Raw genomic sequence first — 7,709 nt, 5'->3', positions numbered from 1 at the left:
TGGAGCAAACCAAATTTAGTTAGTCGTCACCAGACAGAAAAAAAGGCCAAAATGTGTGCGCTCAGTCTCACCTACTGGTGACTTTGGTTAGTGTAGACCTACTCTAGGGACATGGACCAGAAAAATAAGACACATGGAATACACATACATTTGTCTCTACTTTATCTATAGTATCTATGGCCAGTCAAGCAAACCAAAATTTCCAATCACCAAATATTTACACAATTTAACATTTCGGTGATGTGATGGCCAACCCCCCCCCCCCCCCCCAATCTCTTCCCTTTCCCATAAAATCAACTACATGTAGATCTACTGGCATTCTGGATTCCCTTGCTTGCTTTCCAAAACTATACTATACTGTATATCCAATATGAAAGTTCAAGGATCAGTTTCCCCCTTGACCCCTGAACCATCATATTTGATAACAATATTGGATTGTTAAGCCACAACAGGCTACTCTTTAAACTGACTACACATTTTCACCCCCCACCATAAAATGCTTTTCAAAGCAGAAGCCCCCAAACAAATTTAAGAAAAAAACGCAAATATTATTACAAAACTCCAAGCTGTTAGATACTGTAAATCTCAGCCCTTATCTGCATCATTATCAATCCAACCCCACCCCCAACCTAAAAATATGTTTTTATTCCATTGCTGCTACTAACTTAAAACATTTCAATAAACAGTGATGGCATACTGGACTGTCTATACATAATACGTGACAGGAAACAAAACAAAGAAAGTGTTAGTGAGTAGTGTGAAGAGGGCAAATCCTATCGAGACTGGCGCACTTCCTATCGAAAAATTACTGGTTGTATTATGGCGTCTTACCTATTGTAAAATTATGAACAAGACATTTAACACAAACACAAGAGGAACATCCTAACAACACACGCATCCATACATAATGTATCCAGATCTATAACATTTAAAAAAGAAGAACAAAAATCTGCAGATAGAGAGAGAGAGAGAGAGAGAGAGAGAGAGAGAGAGAGAGAGAGAGAGAGAGAGAGAGAGAGAGAGAGAGAGAGGCTTGACAAAGAGAGAAAGCTTTCCCCCGGACTCACAAAAGCCCAAGTGGAGGAAGTGAACAGTAGTCTAACTCAGTCTGGGCTTTAAATTGACAAACACTATTAGACGGAGAAAAAGCCAAAAAAATATTTTTAAAATCCAAAACTACACCACATCGAAAGAATATGATAAACTTAAAATACAACACATGGATGCAGACAAACTAACACACTAGACATACCACACACTGCAGTTCGTCACTCAGTGCTACTTTCCCTCACTTAGATCTAGATAAAAGCCACCCCTTACTGTCCTTATCCCCTCATCGGTTTCCTCCACAGTACATCATACAAAACTATAACCTGTCCGCACCTAGGTCCCGACACCCACCTTACCTCTCCTCTCGCCACCCGACTTAACCACTCACTGTACCACGCTTGTCCTCCAGCCAAACGAGTGACAATGGGCTCTCCTTCCCTAGCTACTTTAAACAACTCCCGGTATCCCTCCGTTTCCACACCAACTATAAAATAATTCCTTCTCACCTGAAATCCAACGAACACGTGCGATGCTTCCATCCCGTAATACTGGCCTTCCTCCAGGTCCAGACACTGCTCGGGCTCGACTGGCTCATCTGTAAGAAGTGACGAAAAATTCCCCATGGCGGCGAAGTCAGCGAAGACGACAACAAGGCTTCTGGTGGCACCCTTCAGATCTGGAACGAATAGACCCTTGGAAGACAAAAACAGAAAAGGTGGACGTGAAAACTTCAGAAAAGCAACTCAACAGCCAAATAATTGTTCTGAAAAACTTTGCAAACCGTCTCAAACTAAATGTAGTGAGTGAACACACTTCAAACAGTGGACAGCTAAAGCAAGGCGTTACTCTCAGAGCAAAATGGCGACCAACAAGGACATCAGCTCAAAGATTTTTTCCCCACAATTCCTTGGTAAAATAAACCGGAAGTTCAAAGAATAAAGAAAGGCGGAAGTACCTCATGTGAAGGGCAAAAAGGCATTATTATTATTATTATTATTATTTAAATTATTTTTATTACTATTATTATTACTAGCCTATAAATAGCATCATGTATATATTATATTGCCTCCTTTCATCTCCAGGAGATGCTCAGCGTCCTTTGCAATTTATCATTTTTTAAAAACCTTCTCAGATTAGGGCGAACTATCTCGAGATCGGTGGTCTTGTGTGCCAGTTACCCACGTTGAAAATCCATTGGTAATCCTAAAATCAATAATAGAGTAGACTTCTGCCGCTACGTGACGAAATTCAAAATTAATTCCTTCCAAAACTGAACATACTCTATCAAGTCAAAATAAAAACATAGATCTATACATTTATAGAGAGATTAGTAGGCTACCTTATTCGATGTCGGAATGTAGCTGAAGGCAAAGATCCCCACAACTCAGTAGGAAAAACGGTCGTCATATTACAGAAAAATCAGTTGCGTGGCAAGTTGAAGTTGAAGAACTATAGCTGTTGACTACCCCTGAGAGCTAGCACAGGAACGCAAAGAAGACAAAGAAGAAATAAACCCAAAGGTGTTGATGAGGGTGTAAAACCCACACACTTCTGCTACCGTGTACACTTGCTCACTTACAGCAGCATGATCTTCTGTTCTGAAGGTCCTATTGGAACACAGAATGTACAGTGACTACTTTATTATATTTTAGTAACACCATGTACAGTGTTATAATTGTTCAGGTTACACAGATCACAGTACCAGCGTCTGCGTGGTAGTAGTCTGGTGTTTCTCTGTCCACACAAGAGTCCCGAGTTCGATTCCCGGGTAGGGTTTTTCATCGAGTTCCTCAATAAACCCGCAATTATTTTGCAATTTTAGGCAAAAATACATCAACGCTTTAATTTTAACAGAATTTTAAATACGAAATGGTGCGAGTACAGAGCCGATAGGCCTACGTAAATCATGGTATCGGCCCAGCTCAAGCCTACTGAGCGTATTCTAGAAAAAGGTAGGCCTGTATAACCGGACATTCAGGCCGAAATGCATCATGTAGGCCTACAACACAAACTGAGACATAGGCTGGGCCTAGATCTAGATATTAGATCTAATGTGTGTAAGCGTGTGCGTGTGATAAGAAAGTAGGTGTATGCGTGTGTGAGGTGTACGTGAGTGTGTGTGCGTGTGAGTTCGCGCGCGTGAATATTATTGTTCGTACATGATGCATGTGTGTCTACATACACGGTAACCGGGCACCTAGTCTCAGTATCTACGTACACGGTGACCCATCGGAATGAAAATTAACCAATATTTGTCTTGTGCTGTCACTTGTTGAAATAAAAGAAGAAAGTTATACACGCGTCTTGTTGGGCTCGCCATCGTTACCGGTCATTGAACCTGTGCTTTCGCATCACACTGAGAGTACCGGTGGGGGTCACCAAAGTTCATTCAAAGTCTGTGCGCTACGAAGTATGGGGCTCTGGAATGGGACATATATTGATTTTTAAAAAAATGTACAGCCGGGGGAGGGCTGGAGTTGAAGGCAACACCGTAGGACAAAAATTGAACTTGGAATTCTTAACTTAACTGTCCGGTTACCGTGTACGTGACACTGAAACTACATGCATGGTTGCCGGTTACCGTGTACGTAGACACTGAGGCTAGGTGTCCGTGTACCGTGTACGTAAACAGACCTTTATGTAAAACGCCCTTAAGCTGCGTTCACACGGGAGTGGGTGCTATAGAAATGATCTAAATTTACATTAGTACATGTAATATTACTATTGTTTATAAATGGGGGAAAAAATTTGCTGTATTTTACGACTTGACTTAGTGTTAAAACAATACCATGCAGGTTTTAAAAGAGAACATATCTGAAATAGTAGATCTAAATAGATTACCGGTGTATCGAAGGTTTCAAGAGAAAAATTATAGAACAGGATCTGGTTTGTTTGGAGCTTAAGCTTATTTTGTATTTAGAGGTTGTTTCGAAAATCTCTCGTCAATTTTTTGTTTTTTTATAGACTAAACCTCACACGCTTCTAGATTTTTGCATGAACCAAGTACCAGGCATGTACTAAATTTGGTCAAATTTTATGCCTTCATTTAAAAACCGAGGGTTCCGTTATTTTGTGTCACGCGTTATCATATCATATTTGGTCGATAACTTTTTATTGATAACGTACTCGTGTGTTGTTACTAGTAAAAATGTTGTTAATAACATTTGATGAATTTGTATTGTTAGTCATGATTTTTTAAAAGGCTGTGCTTCTTTTATGCTACCGGTACTCAAAATTGTCATGTTTTTTAAACTAAAAATGTTAAGCACGTACTAATACGCCTGGGATGGGAAGCTTGCAATTTTTCTATTTCAAAAATGCAATTTCCCGCGGGGCCAGCCTCTCTCTCTCTGCCCGCAGACAAAGTTTTTCGCTTTCAACTCAGCGCTGGAACGTTTGTTTACACTCGTATCACAGGCCGCCACGTGCTAAGACGAGGTACATTTAGCGCCCAAGTCTCGTTCGGACGCGAGATAGGGCAATTTAAACATCTTGGTACATGTACATGTAGTAGTTAGACAATCTTTGATACCGGTACCATTACGACGCTGAATTTCTAGTTTTAGTAACTTTGTCACTGGCATTCCGATGAATGATAAAAATTAAATAATAAAGGGTGATAGATTGAGGGGATCTACAACAATGTAGTCAACTCCCGAGGGAAACCTTAGAAGACGACAAAAATAGATGGCGAAAAAACATCACCTTTGATCTATTTTGGGACAATCACAAAGGTGTGCTAGGTGCTCTCAATAGTTTCATCAAAGATCGTGTATACCAAGATGTTTCTATTGCCCTATCTCGCATCCGCACGAGACTTAGGCGCGGCCTTGTGCTGGCGCGTGACGGCCCGTGACACTAGCGCACAGAATTCTACACTTATAGAACGGGCACTGTACCACGTGACCTGTGAGGAACTGAAGACCGAAACAATGGCGTCTTGAGGGCGAGATTTATCGTTTTCTGAAGTAACCCTATAGCTTTTAAAGCAAGAACGGCTTTTACAAACGAGTGAAAAATGGAACATTTACTTTCCAGTTTGTAATTTTGAGTTTCAGAATTCACTGTGCAACCTGGAGATTGGAATTAAGGTTTTAAATTGTTGTGTTTTTGGGTGCAACAACAGAAAAAGCAGACATAGAGAGTTTATATAAGATCTACAGAACTGAAAAAATTGCTAACACGGATGGGATTGTTCACAGCACTTCTAGCTTCCCACACACATTTTGCATACGCATATATATCATATTATATGGCGGCCTACGTCATTTTTTTAAATAGCAAAACTTGTTACAAGAAATTTGTTTTACACTGAACTGTCCCTGTAGAATTATGCGAATTTAGATGGCTAAATTATGCACCCAAAAAAGCCAAATTATGCAAAAATTATGCAAGTTACCGTAACACCTTTCGCGACATGTTTTGCACTTTTTCAACACAAATTTTCATGACTTTTATGTTTTAAGTACAGAAAAATTGAAAACAGAACATATCAGTATCAGTAATTTGTCGTGTATTTGGAAAGAAAACAATAGCTCTACACATCTGTAATAAAAAAAAAATTAACTAAAAAATATAATCCTGTAACTGTCAGCTGTAGATTTAGATCTAGATCTTTGAAAGAAAAATGTAAAAAAAAAAAAAAAAAAAAGGACATCTGGACCTATGATGCTGGCACAGTACTAAAACCAGGGACACCTGTCAAACATGAAGCATCAGCAGACATGAGAACAACAACTTTTGATGGATTGAAGAATTGAACATGCTCAAGGAACAAAATCCCAAACCATAACCAAGATCTTCTACAAAGGGAAATAACCAACTTTTCATTTAAATAAGACTTATTACTTTGATTATTTCTAATTTCCCTTTAGTCACATGGTGAGGCGTTAATTAATAAAATTAATTGTTTTTTTTTTTAAAAAAGGGAAAAAAAACGTGAAAAAATGCGGGGAATCCAAAATTATGCAAATGTGCAGAATTATGCGGAAAAAACGCGGCCGCACAATCGCATAATCCAAAAGGGACAGACTGAACATATTTTTTCACTAGATTTAATTAATGTTCTCACAACATGCGTTCAATACTTCGCTTTATGTCGCCAACAGAAGTAGAAAAAAAGGACGGACTTGCTTTTAAAAGAGATTTAGATCCAGCTGTAAACTTTTTAAAATCTGTAAAAACCATTGACTGGGATTTAAAAAAAATATTGGGCTAGTTTTATTAAAGAATTTTCTTTACAGAAATTTCTAGAATAATATAGGCTATGTGTACAAATGTTTTAAAAAATACTCATCTGTTAAGACGAATTGATAATTTTTTTTTTTATAGATCTAAGTCATTGTGCAAAAGTAGGAGAATCTAGATATCTAGATGTTCAATAGTTCAGTAGCCTATATTTGATAATAAGTTGCGCAACCAATTTTTGACCGCACGCTACAGTAGTAGAGATAGCGTACGTATTATTTTCCTCCGAAACATTAATTTCCGCATCCATACACCTTTTTGATTTTGGGCCTTTATTATATAAGCACATGTAGTCCTACATTAATTATGTTACTTTCATTTATAATTGTTTTTGAAAGCATTTTCAATTCCTTTCACTTCCCACGCGCGGGCACGTATAAAATTATGATTACAATTTAAGATTCCAGGCCTGACGAATGTTAAATAGCGTATAATGATGGGTTAGCCAAAGCATTGCAATGCGCGCTGTTATCAATTTATTGAATTGTAACAGTACTTCAATTTGATCCGTAACCAGAGACCACTTATTTTTTCTTATAAGCCTAATTTTAAAAAAAAATGTGTTTGTTTACTACTGTGTGCTGGCATTAAAGATTCCAGATCTGACGAATGTATTTATTAAATAGCATTATAGTATAGGCCAATAGGGCAGGGTTGACCAATGCCTTGCGATACGCACTTTTATCAATTTAATTAGATTTTAATCGAATTGTAACATGACTTCAATTTGATCCGTAACAAGAGATCACTTATTTTTTCTTATACGTTGTTAGGGGTGGGGGTGTGGGAGGGGGGGGGAGGTTGCAGCAGCCACGGCTAGGAGAAAACCTCTGGGCCGACATCTCCGGGATACATTTCAAACCTCAGGTCTGACCCAGTAAACAATTTTTTCCCCAGCCCGGGCTGAGAGGGATACAACATCGCACCAGAGAGACCGAGATATCATCATTATCAGACGGTACTCTATAAATATATATAAACATTTTCTCAGGACCCAGGAACCAAACTCGGGGTCTCCTGCGTGCGACGGCGAATCGTCCAGCCGCTACAGCACAGACGTCGGAAGGCTGAGCGAAAACCTCCGTGAAGAAAACAGATGACGTCATCAGGGCCCGCCACTTTTCACTGCTTAGCAGTTGAGGTGTGTGTGTGTGGGGGGGGGGGGGGGGGGTCCTTGGCAGTGCTTCTTCAACTTCACAAAAACAACGGGGGGGGGGGGGGCCCCCCTTTGGGGGGGTTCCCCCCCCAACCCCCCCCTTTTTTTTAAACCCCCTGGCCTTGGGGGGGGGGGGGAAGGCTGTTACTTATTTGAAACGGGACCAAATTTGCCCGGGGGAATCCCAAAAAAACCTTGGCCGGGGGGGGCCCCCCAAATTTTGAAAGAAAAACAAACCCGGATTTTTTTTTTTTTT

At 39.7% G+C, this 7,709-nt stretch overlaps 1 long non-coding RNA gene across 1 annotated transcript in view; it reads right to left on the bottom strand.

The window, feature by feature from the left end:
* Positions 1–222, bottom strand: part of LOC106011555 — a 15,996-nt gene extending 15,774 nt beyond the window's left edge. The window contains exon 1 of the long non-coding RNA XR_001184773.1: positions 72–222. This is a non-coding gene — a long non-coding RNA (uncharacterized LOC106011555). The remainder of the gene's footprint in view (positions 1–71) is intronic.
* Positions 223–7,709: the final 7,487 nt, after the last annotated feature.

The sequence above is a fragment of the Aplysia californica genome, unplaced genomic scaffold, assembly GCF_000002075.1.
Source record: "Aplysia californica isolate F4 #8 unplaced genomic scaffold, AplCal3.0 scaffold00139, whole genome shotgun sequence".
NCBI classification, from domain to species: domain Eukaryota; kingdom Metazoa; phylum Mollusca; class Gastropoda; order Aplysiida; family Aplysiidae; genus Aplysia; species Aplysia californica.
This window is presented reverse-complemented; position numbering and strand designations above follow the sequence as displayed.